We start from the raw sequence: 16,556 nt of genomic DNA, 5'->3' as shown, positions 1-16,556 counted from the left end.
TTGCCGCCTTACTGGTTTAAAAAGCAAATTTTTGTATAATCTAAGTATAATGCTCATGCTATAGAAAGACTTGACTTGAAGTGAGTATTTTTAATCTCTATTTTTTTTCCTAACCAGATCTTCAAATAAATATTTGACTGACTGACAGGTAGTAGGTGTTACCTTCTAATTTGAAAATAAATTTTAATTTAACTTTCACACTGTTGAAGAAAAGGATTGCTAGTCACTCAGTAATTAGACTTAATTGGCCTGAGGATTTAAACACTATCTTGACACCAAATATTTCAAACTGTGTATATTTCACAATTTTAAATGGACTCTTGAGACCACAGCTACCAGGTATATTTTATCAACTTGTGGTAGAGTTTGATAAGTAAGCAAATTAAAAATCCCAATTGCTGACACTTAGAAATAAAAATCAAAACCAAAGGTAAAATAATATGTTTCCTATTCTGATTTCTGGACTATATATAATATTTATGTATTTACTTATTTATTGTCTTTTTAGGGGCACACCCATGGCATATGGAAGTTCCCAGGCTAGGGGTCAAATCTGAGCTACAGCTGCCGGCCTACACCACAGCCACAGCAACAGGGGATCTGAGCTGCATCTGTGACCTACACACAGCTCACAGCAACACCAGATCCTTAACCCACTGAGTGAGGCCAGGGATTGAACCCGCAACCTCTTGGTTCCTAGACAAATTCATTTCCACTGTACCAGGATGTGAACTCCCTGATATTTTTTTCATGTCAGAAATTGACTATATTGACTATAATATATTGCTTTCTTATGTGTCTTTTAATCAACATCATCATTACACAGCTACCAATCAGTATGACACTGAAAGGACAAGCAACAAAGGCAAAATTAGACAAATGGGACTATATCAAACTAAAAAGCTTCTGCACAGCAAAGAAAGCAATCAACAGAGCAAAAAGGCAGCCTACAGAATGAGAGAAAATATTTGCTACATATATGTGATAAAGGATTCATATCCAAAATTACGGAACTCCTACAACTCAATAGCAGAAATCAGATAACCATTTAAAAATGGGCATGTTCACTGCAGCACTGTTAACAGCAGCCAAGACATGGAAACAACCCAAATGTCCATCGATAGATGACTGATGACTGGATTAGGAAGATGTGATATATATATATATATATATACACACACAATATATATATATACAATGGAATACTACTCAGCCATATAAAAGAACAAAATAATATCATTTGCAGCCACATGGATGGAACTAGAGACTCTCAAACTAAGTGAAGTCAGAAAGAGAAAGACAAATACCATATGATATCACTTATATCTGGAATCTAATATACAGCACAAATGAACCTTTCCACAGAAAAGAAAATCATGGACTTGGAGAAGAGACATGTGGTTGCCAAGGTGGGGGGGGGGAGTGGGATGGATTGGGAGCTTGGGGTTAACAGATGCAGACTATTGCCTTTGGAGTGGATTAGCAATGAGATCCTGCTGTGTAGCACTGGGAACTATGTCTAGTCACTTACGATGGAGCGTGATAATGTGAGAAAAAAGAATGTGTACATATATGGGTAACTTGGTCACCATGCTGTGCAGTAGGAAAAAAAAATAATGTATTGGGGAAATTTTAAACACATGTATTAATAATCAAATAAAAAGATAAAATTCAAAAAAATAAAAATAAATGTGGGCAAAGGACTTGCACAATCATTCCCTCAAAGAAGAAATACTAACGGCCAACAGGTGCAAGAAAAGCAACTCAAGATTGCTGATCATCAGCACAATAAAAATAAAAACCACAATGTGATATCACTTCACCTGTGAGAATTTCTATGCTTTTCTTTCTTTCTTTTTATTTATTTGGTTTTTTATCCACACCGGCAGCATGTGGAAGTTCCCAGGCCAAGGATCGAACCCATGCCACAGCAGTGACCTGAGCTGCTGCAGTGCCAGATCCTCAATCCACTGCACCACAAAGGAAACCCAGAATGTCTACTTTCAAAGCAAAGCAAAGCAAAACAAAACAAAACACATATTGTTGCGTATTTTTAAAAATTGAGACTCTTGTGCACTGTTGGGGAAATGGAAATTGGTGCAGCTACCAAGGAAAAGCGTATGGAAGTTCCTCAAAAAATTAAAAATAGAATTACCACATGATCTGGTAATCCTGCTTCTGGATATATACCCCAAAGAACCGAAATAAAGATCTCTAAGAAAAATATGCACTTCCATGTTCATAGCAGCACTATTCACTATAGCCAAGCTGTGGAAAAACCTAAAAGTCCACTGACAGATGAATAAAGACAATGCGGTCTATACACATGAATGTAACATCCCCCAGCTTTAAAAAAAAGGAAGGGAATTCCACCATATATGACAACAAGGATGAACCCAGAGGACATTTATGGTAAGTGAATTAAGCCGGACACAGAAGGACAAATACTATATGATTCTACTTATATGAAGCCTTTAAAAGCATCACACTTAACAGAAGTAGAGAGTAGAAGGATGGTTACCAGGCCTGGGGGAAGTGGAACATGGGAGTTGCTGTTCAAAGGGTACCAGATTCAGTTATGCCAGATGAATAAATTCTAGAAATCTGCTACACAGCATCATGTCTATGGTAAACGATGCCATACTGAGTACTTAAGAACACGTTAAGGAAGTTGATCTCACGTTACGTGTTCTTGCCACAATAAAAAACACTAACAGGAATCTGCCAATCGTATCTATTAAACATCTATTTATTAAACATCTATTTCAAAAATTTTCTCAGACTTCTTACGTACATTAGAAATCAGTCTGACACTGATGTCTTATGAAAAAAATTATCATTTCTATTTTATTTATTTTTTGGCCATATGGAATTTCGCAGGCCAGGGACTGAACCTGCATCACAGCAGCAACCCAAGCTGCTTAACCAGCTGTGTCACAAGTCCTGTCATTTCTATTTTAAAAGGAAGAAGTAAATTCCAAGAAATTGTGATAAATGTTACTTTTCGTCTGATGAATATAGCTTTGCCCACTCCACCCCCAATTCTCATGCCATCTCCCCCAGGTGGGAACATGGCCTATGTTGAGGTCATTGTAACATCTATAGGCAGTGATTTTGTGAATGAACATCTGATCATGCTTGGACCAATTAGATCTATTTTTGTGTATTTTTCTGATTGAAACTAGTGAAGAAGACTTCTATTAGGTCATAAAACTAGATATAAGTGACTCCAATATGGAGAGCAACCATATTTTCTGTAGGTAGACAAAGATAAAACTGGGCATTGACAGAAGAAATGAGGGAGGACTACCAAGAAATTCCTAATGACTTTGAGTGTTTGGATCTAGTTATAACCAGTTTCTCCGGGTTGGCACTGCTGACCTTTTGGGCTCAATATTTCCTCCTTGTGGTGTTGGGGGGGGTGCTGTCTTGTGCTGGTCAATATCTGGCACCAGATGCCAGTAGCACCCCCTTTCTTGCAGCTAAGACAACAAAAATGTCTTCATACGTTGTGACATTTCTCCTGGGGGTTAGCACATAGAGGGGCGAAAATCACCCTCAATTGAGAACCCCTAAGTTATAATTATCATCCACTCTCACATTTGTCAAATATTTGAGCTATAAAATCTTCCCCATTTGCTTAAACTAATTCGAATTTAAATGTACACTATATCTAAAGGAACCTTGACTCATCTAAAAATGACCAATAACTTACCCAAGGTCACAGAGACAGTAAGTTAGAGCACAGTGCTAAGGGTGGTTGGGTCTATACCGTAAGGAATACAGAAAAATTCACATCTGAATATGTATCAGAAGGGACAAGAGAGAGACTAGGATACAAAGAGCTTTAAAAGTGAATTTTCCAAGGTGTTGACCCATGAAACACACTGATTCAGGTGTGTTTCCAAAGAACGTATTCTGTGAATCTAAGTTCAACTGTGTTTGGGAAATGATGTAAATATGCAAAGCTACATTTCTTTCTGTCTTTCCTTTCCTTTTTTCTTTCCTTTCCTCTTCTTTTTCCTTCCTTCCTTCCTTCTCTTTCTTTCTTTCTTTCTTTCTTTCTTTCTTTCTTTCTTTCTTTCTTTCTTTCAGAATAGGATATTCAGACTCTGGGTAGATAGTGTGATTTAATAATCTCCACCAATTTCTCTGACCAACTTTTCTTAACAGCTCCGGTTAACATCTTTCATGACTCATGTTCTGCAGAACTCGATGTGTTAAATGTAATGCATGGCCCATCAATACACAAGTCAGGCCAAGGCAGGGTGGGCAGTAAAGAATGACGTGGCCTTTGCATGTGGAGATGCAGGCAGAAACATGAACTTGTTGAAACCTGCAGGCCCCTTTACTGAGGAGATTAATCTGCACTTTGAGAGAAGTGGGCAATTACGACATGGCTCTTGTCGATAAGAAAGGATTTGGACATTCTCCCCCAAAGGCAACCAAAGAGAGTTCATGAAAAGAATACCCTCAGCCATGATAACTTTGCGAACTCTCTCTGTGGTTTGGAGAGTGAATTACATGGCGTAAGACCAGAGACAAGGTTTCAACTAAATGAGTGGCAATAATGATGGATGAAATGGATTGATTTGAGAAATGCTGATGCGGAATATTTTAAATTGGTGAGCTCCCATTTTTGATGCCATTTTAAACCACTTTGGTAGGTCATTTTAATTTCAAAGACCATATAATTTTTTTTTCACACCAGTAAGCCAAATACTATGGGAAGGTAATGAACACAAGTGTGGCTTGTTTAGAATCTGGCTTCACTAGAAGAAAGCTCTTTAACAAAGTTTCTAGAAGTCAATTCTACTAGACTCCATTTTATAGAGAGTTCCCATTGTGGCGCAGCAGAAACGAATCTGACCAGTAGCCATGAGGATGAGGGTTCAATCCCTGGCCTCACTCAGTGGGTCGGGGATCCTGCATTGCCATCAGCTGTGGTATAGGTCGCAGATGTGGCTTGGATCCCATGTTGCTGTGGTTGTGGTGTAGGCTGGCAGCTATAGCTTCAACTGAACTCCTAGCCTGGGAACTTCCATATGCCATGAGTATGGCCCTAAAAAGAATATATATATAGAATGTAACACATATATATAAGAAAAAAAATATATATATTCTATATTATCCATCAAATACAAAAGACTAATGTGTCCTATCCTGATAATCTGATATAGAGGCACCCTGTCTGCACTGATGCCCTGAATAGTTTTCTTAGTGCATCTGCAAGTAGGCAGCATCAGGCTGTTTCCTCACCCCCTCCATGTGTTAAAAACCATAGGGGTTGTAATGGGCATCTCTGGATCAGACACCTGCTGCCTCTTGCCGTCTTTGTTGCCTGCATGCTGGAAGATAAGGATTTGGCCAACCAGCCAGGGCTTGCACAAGGGAGCTCGCAAGGTCTCGCTCATGCCTGGCAGCATCTGAACACTCGGTGTCATTATGCAAGTTATCATCAATCAGCAGGCAGCTGCTTTTAGGACATCCAGCCGGGAAGGCAAACATTTGAGCTTGTGGTTTCCTCCCCAAGTGTACAGACCCAGGGCCCATCAGACAAGAGAACTGCACACACAGTCAATGCCCGCTGCTCTGGACCACTTGAACAGCTGTTCCAGGCCAGCATCGGGAAGCTCACCTGGCAGCCCCGTTGGAGCTCGGAGGAAGATGTGCAGATTGGAGTCTGTTTACTCAACACAAAGGGCTTTCTGTGAAATAACCATAGGGAGACCAGGGAGGGAGAAGCGAAGCTGAAGACAGAGCTAACAAAACATTTCCAAATAAAACAGACCAGATGATGTAGACATAGGAGTGAACAAGACCAGCCTAAAACAAAACGCAAAAAAAAAAAAAAAGGCAAATATACACCATTTGTATCTTGATGGCCTGACAGTGAGGCTGGCCAGCTCTATTAAAAGAAGAGGAAGACACAACACCGATTTCATTACCAGATTCCTGGTATTACCTGACTCCATCAATAACAGATACTTATTAAGCACATGTCAAGCACCCAGCCATCTGAAGGGGACAAGATGAGAAGCTAGGATCCAAGAGCCCAGGGAATTTGCAAGCTTCTTAGGCAGACAAGACCAACCCACAGGAACAAGTAGGCATAAACGGAGCTTGATGTCAGAAGCTGAAGTTAACCACATGGAACGTGGAAGAAGGATGGGTTAGAGGATCCCAAGTAGGTGACCTTCTGTGAATGAAGTTCTCCAGGCCTCCCAGCAGACGTAGGCATGCAACGCCCCTCTCTTAAAAGGCAGGGGTCACAGTGAGTTCAAGTAAATAGGAAATGCTCCAGGGTTTAGACTGAGTGCTCCAGATTCTCCGAGGAGCTTTAAAACTTTTCATTGCACAGAATCACACCACTGTGGTTGTTAAAATGCAGAGTCCTTGAACCCCACAGTAGAGAAATTTTCTGTAAGTCTGAGATGGAGCCCCAGGAATCTTCATTTTAAACAAACCTCCCAGGTGTTTCTAACACAGCTGGATCACAGCCTTGACTTAGAGAAATGCAGCTTTAAATGTGAAAGTGAACTGAAGGAATTTAGACTAAAGTTTTCCTAAATTATTAATCCGTACCTGCTCCAAGGCCTTCTGTGATCTCCTTGGAATTACATTTTTTAAAACTGGTGGGTTTAATGGGCATTACGCTTTTGAGTGAGAAAGGCAAATTTTTCATTTTATTCTTCAAAGGGTCTGCCTGCAACTTTACTCCCAGAGCTAATAATCTCTGAAGAGGTTTGCTTGTTTTTGTTTGTTTATTTAGAAAACCACTTCCTCAATTCCTCCATCTCGGAAATCTCATCCTACTTAACTTCCACGGGTTCCACCTTCGTTGAGTCCTCTCCGAAAATGAGTGCAACAAATTACTCCAACATCTGGGCTTTGCAATATTTGATATTTACTTATACAATAGGACTCATCACAGCCCATCATGATTATTTGTTTAGGCGTCTGGTCTGTTCCCCCAGTGGAAATATGGGGCAGCTCAAAGCAGGGACCATGCTACTGCACTGCTACAGATATTTTGCATAGCCACCTCCTAACATGTGTTAGAAAGAATTCAATGCTTAATTTCTAATCATTGAATGAATGAAAATGTGTGCATACGCTGAATGTCAAGAAAGGAGATAAATAGAGAATAGAGGAAATCCGTTCCTGTTTCTTCTTTCTACTTGAAGCTGCAATTCAAGAACACTTTGGTGTTGAAGATAATTTGAGATCAAGGGATTCCAGTAACCCAACTAAGGTCTTTATCTCCTTGCATATCCAACCAGAATTCTGAAACCTCCAGGTCCAAAGGGGTGTGGTCCAGATTTTCAAGGTATCAGGTACAACAAAGTCCTCGCATCAAATATGATAGTTACAACTACAGCCACGCTCAACCTAGAGAGGTTTTTTTTCCCCCCCTGCAATGGCCTAACTAATCCCATCTCATGTTGAGAGAAACAGTTAAACCTTAGTGCCCCCCCCCACCTTGGTGGTTGACAGACAGGGACCTCCCTGGTTTGAGCAATGACTGCTAGTTCTACTCCCCATGCCTCCCCAGGCCTGTAAAGCCACGTTCCTGCTGCAAGTCCTGCCCAGATGTCCCTCAAAACACATTTATTTTCAGCTGTGGAAGAAATTTACTTTCTTTCAAACAGAGAGCTGTTTCTGGCCAGAGGCTTTTAGCGGATAAGCAAGAGCTATAAACAACGCTTCATCTTCTTCTGCCTGTAATCTGGAATTTTCAATCGCTCGAGCCCAGCATTCGAAGACTTCAGCTTGGCAGGAGAGGCAACTTCAAACTATGTTTGCCGTTAGCAAATAATGAGGCTGTTTGCGAGGCTGACAAGAATGGACTTTATTGGCACTGCTTCTATTGTGTGCCTGAGATTGCATTCACATCTCTGGAAAGGAAACAAAAGATGCCGTCTTGGAAGTGTGGGGGAACCCTTGTGAGAAGACAGCTGTTCTTCTTATTGGGAGAAAAATGGCTATAATATCCGTGCGTCACAGGTATTTCTACCGTGGTGGGAGAGGTCTTGGGAAAGCACTGCCACGGGTGGAAGAAACCCCTAAACAGATCACCTGAGAAAAGGCAGTAAGGGCTGAAAGAGCTGATGACGGCCCTCAGTCAAGGCAATACTTAGATCTTACAACATGGAGAGCAAACAGGAATTAAATGAGATAATCCGTGGTTATTGGTCTTGTGTGTTTACTTATTTGTTGATTTTGAGGGGGGAGGTTGGGTGTCTTCACTGGCAGTATAGTTGGGTTTTCTGCTTGTTTGATTTTTTGGTTTTATTGTTTGTTGTTATCTAGCCAACAATTAACACAGGAGAAATTCCTCCAGGGTTAAGGATCTGGGAGTTCCTGTCTACAGTTCCTGTTCTTTAGTTAATTCATTATTTTATTTTAAAAAATCCAACACATATTTACTGAGCATCTACTCTGTTGTGGGTCTTCTGCTAGATTCTGAGGATTATAGACAGGTAACAGATGGGCATGACCTTGCCTCTAAAAAGATTAAATTCTAGTCAGCAAAGGCAGACAAGAAACATGTGAATTATCATTGGGATTCCTAGGAAGAAAATCGGTCAGGAGAGGTGACTGGGACTACAGCTGGGAGGGCATTTTAGACGGGGTAGCCAATGAAGGTTTTCTTAGCAAGCTGAGATTGAAAGATAAGAAGGCAGCCATGTAACGACCTAAGGGAAAATATTTAAAATCAGACAAGTCATAACAAATTCAAATGTAAGATGGTTATGAGCTTGAAAAACTCTAGGAAGGGTAAGGTGCCCAGTATGGTTGGAACAGAAAGATCTCAAGAGTAAGTGGTCTGGGGTTAGGGTTGAGTTTTAGGAGAGAGCTAGATCATACAGGCTTTATAGGTCATGACAAAGGGCTTGAGTTGTATAACAGGTGCAATGAAAAACCAAGGGAGAGTTTTATGCAGGAAAGTTGCATAATCAAACTTAAAGTACCTTAAGATTATTCTTAAAATTTTGTGGGAAAAGGCTATAGAGAGACAGCAGGTGGATCACTGAGGATACCATTGAAGCTGTTCATGATGGAGACGATGGTAGCTTGAACAAAGATGGTAGCGGTACAGATGGAGAGGAGAGATGGATTCAGAATATACTTGGGGGGATATCTATCTGAGGGGATATCTAAGAGGACTTGTTACTGGATTTGATGTTGAAGTAAGAGAGATGAATCCAAGGTTAATCTTAGCTTTCCAAGGCTTTCAATAGCAAATTGTATACTACGAATTTAATATTTTCTTGGGTCAACATTTCTAGGATGGTCTTCAGTGGTGTGAGGGATAACTGGGGTAGTTCCGATGATCATTAGTTCAAACACATACAGCGCACTGAGGGGAGAGGCAGGAGGGGTATCAGCACGTAAATGAGTTGTGCATATAGAATGAGCAGGAAATTATGTAAATCCAAAGGGAGGTAGAAGCAGGGATTGAGAGAAAATAGATTCCACATAATTACTATGGAGACAATGCTTCCAAAGACACTACTTCTCTGTCGATTCACTGAGAACCATGAACTAGTGATTCTAAGGTCTCCGTCACATTCCCACCCCCAAATTTTTATGGAAAATATGGATGAATAAATTATTATCATTTACTTGATCAAAGATCATAATAAGAGTGGGAAAGAGCTGAGGATATATTTATTCGTCCATTCTTTCCTTTGCTTTTGTTTGCTTCTCTTTTTTTTCCCCCTCAAAATGAGTTCAACCCTCAGGCTAGATGAAAGAGAGTGAAAGAGACATACTATTATATGTTAGAATACCTGGAATACAAGAAAAAAAAAAGGTTTCATCCTTAAGGAGAGTTGGGAGGCAATGGTCAGAGTATAGAGTAGAAACTCAAGACTTACTTCCTTGCTGAATATTTAAAGGAGCAATATATTATATAAAAATAAACCGAAGGCCAGAAGGGGCTTCTATGACTTCACAAAATGAGGCAGAGATAAGAATTTCCTTCCAAATCAGCTGGGGTATCTCTACTGAAAGGACATTTCCTCTTTCTTTCCTTGATTTCCTTGATTTCTCCATACAATATCCCAGTTTTTCCTTTTCTTTTTCTAAGTTTTGTGGGACTCAGAAGCCCAAGCTTCTCCTGGGGGAGGTGATAGCCATTATTTGTAGCAACAGCTGGGCTGCAGACTCTTCTACCTCAGGCACCACCACTGCAGAGGGTAGAACCCTCCAGAACAAGTGCCTAAAGTTAGGCAAAGAACATTCAGGAGAAATCACATCTCATGATGAAGAACTGCCAAATCAAAACTTTTGCCAAAAATGTTCCCTAGAAGAGAGACTTCACAATAAATTATCTCTGGGAAGATACAGCCATCAGCCTATTTATCTGTAGATGCTGAATATAGAGACTGCAGGAAAATTTCAAGGGCCTGATACCAGAAAGCTAATCAATAGCTGTGGATCAGGCTGGCTCAGAGACCTACCACTTTTCATCAGTATGTGGCCTACTTTCAGTCTCGGTGGATAAAGAGTAGGCATAAAGAATATTTAAGTCTCCTACTAGAAACCAGAGTGTCAGATGCTGAACCGTCTCCAATGGCCAGCTTGCCTCGGAGATGACCCTAAGTCCTTTTTTTTTTTTTTGGTCTTTTGTCCTGACCTTAAGTCTTATTTCCTGTTCTCAAACTGAAGCACCATCATAGTCTTCTGGTTGGTTCTGGCCATGGCATAGACATCCATTAGTTAAATAATACTTGGATGTTGAGAATCCTCTGGCTACCACATTGTGCTGATGGGAAGCCTCTCCTCTCCTCCCAGAAACACACAAATCCTTATTTGATGACCACAGCTTGGCTTCTTGGAGAGCCATGAGATATTTACATAAGGTTTCCACGGTACCAGCCACTTACACTGTCACTCAGGTGACTGGATACAGAGGACCTGATCATAGACCTGGGCTATGGCTAAAGAATCCACATTAATTCCCCTTTCCATTCTTTCTCTAAATATGTGCTCTTATCTTCTCCATGCTGGATGCTGTCATAGACACCATGAATACGGAGTGAAGATACACCTACTTTCAATTAGCACATAGCCTAGTGATCAGAAAGAAACACAGGAATAGGCATTTACAGTGGTTGAGCAAGTAGATGTTAGAAGGAAGTCAGAAATTCATCCAATCTGATTAAAATGTTTTTCAGGACCTCTGTCTGAACCTCTGTCTAGTTCACAATACGAAAAGAATTGAGGCGATGTGATGGCAAGGAAACAGTTCTAACTAAGCATCTTGATGCCAGACTTCCATTGTATTAAGAAACCAAACTTGTGTTCAGAAAAAGCTCTTAGTCTCTCTGCCCTTTCCAACCCTGGCCTGAAGGACGTTCAGCACAGAATTCTTCAACTGTGTATTAACCGGCTGCTTCGGGTGGAAGGAACATCTTCTCCAGCTCTTCTCTCTGCTAGCCCCGAATAATTTCTGGTCCCTAAGAACTGCTCTCTCCTTCTCTTCCTCATCATTTTCTGCTGGAGCAACTGCCCTAAAATGCACATTAAATCCTAGATGAGGCATAACCAACTGCTCACACTCTGAATGGGAAAGAAACCTGCCCGCTGTCCTGCTTCCGTCCTACAGACCGCCGACAGATGGGTGGCTATAGGGACGTGCCAAATAAGGTCCATCATTCTAACAATAGTCTCAGATGGACAGTGTGTCCCAGCCCAGTGCTGAGACTTTTACATGCAGTGGGCATGTGGGTTCCTCCCACAACTTTTTGGTTAACTGCTGCCTGATGATTCTCCATGTCTAAGTAGGCAAGAAGTGACTTCCAGCTATGGGGAAAAACTGCTCCCCTACCAGCACCTGCTCCCATATCATACAGTGCCGCAGGCAGAGGGAACACTGTGGCCCTTTCTCTTCTCCTCCCTTTTAAAGACAAGGTGCAGGCCCCCGACCTGTGCAGCTCTTAGTCCCTATCACTGTGATCATTAATGGTAACAGGTGAGTGCTGTAGAGTGCCCTTCCTAACAGCTTGAATCACTTCCCTTTGATATTAACTCAATCACTCTCCCAAGTTATTCTTTATTGAAGAAATAGCCTAATGGTGAGGTGGGTAGGGGAGGTGTTGGAAGATGCATAAATAGGTTTCTTGAAATTTTGAAATTATGTTATTTACAATAAAACCCATTCTTCCTTCTGCATTGCCACTCCATAGCCAATTTTCTATTTCAATCAGATTCTATTCATCTCCTTACACATCACATCTCAAGAACGGTTAATGTACGACCTAAGTATGGAAATAAATATCCCTATCTTAGTCCAATTGTACCTATTTTCTTGCCACTTCCACATAAGTGGGGATTATCTTCTTTTTACTTAATAGTCTCCATTTCAGAAAGGATCTTTTGTGATAATGCTTTCTCTGGGCTGCCTGTACATCTAAAATGATTATTTTCACTTACACTCTCTAGCCACAGGGGATCCAGCAGAGCTCTCTTTAACAACATTTTCACCTTCCTTCTGATCTTCACTATCAATATTTTCCCTTGTTTTCTTAAGATTCCCAGGGACCGTGACTTTATCCTTCTGCAATTCGACCTTTGTCAATCTCAATCTTCGTACTTTCCGGGTCTATTCAATATTCTTTTCTGGACAGACTGGATGATGTACATATTCTTAGTACTCGTCTTCCCTCCTGTTTCTGTGGACCTGACTATCTTTTCCCTGCACCCAAATATTCTCTGTTTCCCCCATACTTTATTTATCTCTGAAGAGTAGTTACCCTTTTTGCTTAATTCTTTCTGGACATCTACAATCATAGAAAAAAAAATCATCCTCCTTCTAGAACTTCCACATCACTTTATTACAGTTATTATATACCATAATTGACTTAGAAGGCAATTCACACATTTTTGATGTGTACATAACTATACACAAGCTGAGGGCAGGAAAACAGTCTTGGTCACTGTTGTACCTGAGACACTGTGATCATCAGTGACACTTATGCAATAGGTTCGTGCCTAGCATCTTCTCCCTACTCAAGTATTTGCTGAATTTGTGATGTGTGAATGCATGGCTTAATGAAGAAAGGTCTCAAAATTAAATGTTGCCCAGAACTGTGTGAGTTGACAGGAAAGGGAATGACATTGCGGAGAGGGGTAGCTGAGTCTTATTGCCCCCAATCCCTGTTTCTGAAGTTTCATCACCTCTTTGTGGATACATCACCTTATGCTGGCTCTGGTGGCCCTTTTCCAGTCCAGTTCAGCATCATAAAGAACCCTTTAGCTTCAGGACCAGAATGGTTTATATCATCAAATCATTATAAGGGCTTCCATTGCGGTGAAAAAACATGCAGTACACTTTTATTTCTTCGTATTTGAAGATTCTAATTTTAGAGAAGTTTTAGGTTCACAGTACAATGGAGAGGTAGATACAGAGACTTCTCATCTACCCCTCACCTCCACACATGCAAAGCCTCCCCTATTATCAGCATTGTCCACCAGAAAGGATATTTGTTATGACAGATGAACCTGCATCAACACATCATTATGACCCAAAGTCTACAGTTTACATTACAGTCACTCTTGGTCTTGTACATTCTCTATGTTTAGACTGATGTATAATGACATTAAAGTAGCAGACGGACAGTTTCTCTACCCAACAAATCCTTTGTACTCTGCTTCTTCATCCCACCTTCTTCCCTAATCCCTGGCAACTATGGCGCATGTTACCACCTGCATAAATTTGCCTTTTCCAGAATGTCCTTTAGTTGAACCTGTACAGCATGAGCCTTTTCACACTGGCTTCTTTCACTTAATAGTGTTCATTCAGTTTCCTCCATGTCTTTTCATGACTTGATAGCTCATTTCTTTTTTGTACTGAGAAATATTTCATTGTCTGGAAGTACCAGAATTTATTCATTCACCTACTGAAGGATATTCTAGTTGCTTCCAAATTTTGGCAATAATGAATAAAGCCGCTATGAACATCTGTGTTGTTTTTTATGTGGACATAAGTTCCCAGGTCCTTTGACTAAATACCAAGGAGCATGGCTGCTGGATCATTAGGTAAGACTGTGTTTAGCCTTGTAAGAAACTGTCTAACCCTTGTGGAGCGGTTGTACCATTAGCATCCCCTCCAGCAATGACTGAGAATTCCTATTGCTGCACATCCTTGCTGCCATTTAGTGTGGTCAGTATTCTAGAATATGGCCACTCGAATAGGTATGTAAGTTGTATCTCACTGTTGGCTTTTAACTTGCATTTCTCTAATGACATGGAATATCTACGTTTATCTGCCATCCACATATCTTCTTTGTGATGTGTCTAAGGTCTCCGGTCCATTTCAAAAGTCCAGTTGTCTATTTTCTTTATTGTTGAGTTTTAAGAGTTCTTTGTATATGTCCTGTACCAGATATGTCTTCTGCTAATATTCTTAGTCTATGGCTTGTCTTTTTATTTTTTATTTTTTTGATATTTTTTGCAGGGCTGAAGCTTTTAATTTTAGTAACATACCTATTTCAATTATGTATTTCATGAATTGTGCCTTTGATAACGTATCTAAAAAGCATTAGTGTACTTAAAGTCACCGAGGTTTCCCTCTGTATCTTCTAGGAGCTTTTATAGTTGTAAACTTTACATTTAGGTCAACGATTCATTTTGAGATAATTTTAGTGAAGAGGTAAGGTCTGTACCTAGATTCATTTTTTTCCCAATTATCCCAGCACCATTTGTTGAAAACACTGTCTTTTCTGAATTGTGTTTGTTCCTTTGTCAAAGATCAGTTGACTACATTTACGTGGATCTCTTTTGGGGTTCTCTATTCTCTTCCAGTGATGTAATAGCACACTGTATTGATTACTACACCTTTATAGTAAGTCTGGAAGTCTGGCGGGGGCGGGGGAGGTATCTGTCTTCCAACTTTGTTCTTTAATATTTTATTGAATATTCTGGAGGGTTTTGTTTTTTTTTTTTTTGTCCTCTTCATATAAACTTTTGAATTAGTTTGTTGATATCCACAAAATAATGTGTTGGGACTTTGACTGGGATTCCACCAAATCTATAGATCAGGTTGGGAAGAACCTATATCTTAACAATATTGAATCTTCCTATCCGTGAACATAAATGTTTCTCCATTTCATTTAATTCTTCTTGATTTCATTCACCAAAGCTGTCATTTTCTTCAAATAGACCTTCTGCATATTTTGGTAGATTTGTACCTAAGTATTTCATTTTGGGGGGTGCTAATGTAAATAGTACTGCATGGTTTTGTTTTGCGTTCTAGGGCTGCACCTGCAGCATATGGAGGTTCCCAGGCCAGGGGACCAATCGGAGTTGTAGCTGCTGGCCTACGCCAGAGCCACAGCAATGCGGGATCCAAGCCATGTCTGCGACCTACACCAAAACTCATGGCATTGCCAGATCCTTAACCTACTGAGGGAGGCCAGGGATCAAACCCACATCTTCATGGATGCTAGTTGGGTTCCTTAACTGCTGAGCCACGACAGGAACTCCTAGTATTGTGTTTTTAAATTCAAATTCCACTTGCTCATTGCTAGTATATAAAAAAGTAATTGACTTTTGTATATTAACCTAGTGCCATGCAACCTTGATATGACTGCTCATTAGTTCAAAGAGTTATTTTTGTTGATTCTTTCAGATTTCCTACATAGATGATTATGTAATCTGTGAACAAGGACAGTCTTTTTCTTCCTTTTTAATCAGTACACCTTTTATTTTCTTTCTTGTCCTATTGCATTAGCTAAGACTTGCCTGAATAGCATTTAGAATCTAATGTCTCAAAGAGAAGGAAACATTACATTCATATACGCACTGGAAAGGCTCTGGTAACTATGTATTGGTCTACAAAGAATGTTTTCTAGCCCCAGTTTAGTACTTTTTCTACCACAGATACACTTACTGCTTTTCTTATTGCTGATGTTACACTTTCAGCTTTGAATATCTCCATCTCTTTGATATTAATGGTATGTTAAGTCTCAAGGCTGAGAGACGGGGGATTATCAAATTAATAACCCAGTCTGGGAATTTCTACAAGAGTCTCCCAAATGCTACCTGTGCTGCCAGGTATTTCTGGATGGCTGAGGACTGCCCAGGAAGGAAGTTGGAAATCCAGAGATCCAAGGACTAGAAAAAGAAGAGAAATGATTGAGGAGGAAAGGTGAAAATGCAGAGAAGGGAGAAGAGTGGTTGGGCTGGGTCAGAGCAGGATAATCACCTAGCAACTGATAACTATCAGAGGCTCACCATGGTATCTAAGTGCTCAGAAAGTTCCTAGAAGAAAGGCTTTTTGGTGTCACCAGATCTTATATTCATTCCACTTTTATTCCCACAGCTATTATTTTGTTGCCATTTCTAGGATATGGATGCTTCCTGAAAATCGCTTCTTTAATGCAAAGGCTATTATGGTTTATGGATGGTTTATTTCTGAATAAATAAACAATCCCCTGCTCATCCACACATGCTTGTATTTACATAATATATAAATAGGTATTTTCCATAGAAAATTCATCCAAGAGATTGGCTTTTTTTTATTTTCCTGGCCACCTCCGTGGCAT

The sequence above is a fragment of the Sus scrofa genome, chromosome 17 (genome assembly GCF_000003025.6).
Source record: "Sus scrofa isolate TJ Tabasco breed Duroc chromosome 17, Sscrofa11.1, whole genome shotgun sequence".
Taxonomy (NCBI): domain Eukaryota; kingdom Metazoa; phylum Chordata; class Mammalia; order Artiodactyla; family Suidae; genus Sus; species Sus scrofa.
The sequence above is the reverse complement of the archived record's forward strand: the minus strand, read 5'-3'. Positions refer to the sequence as shown.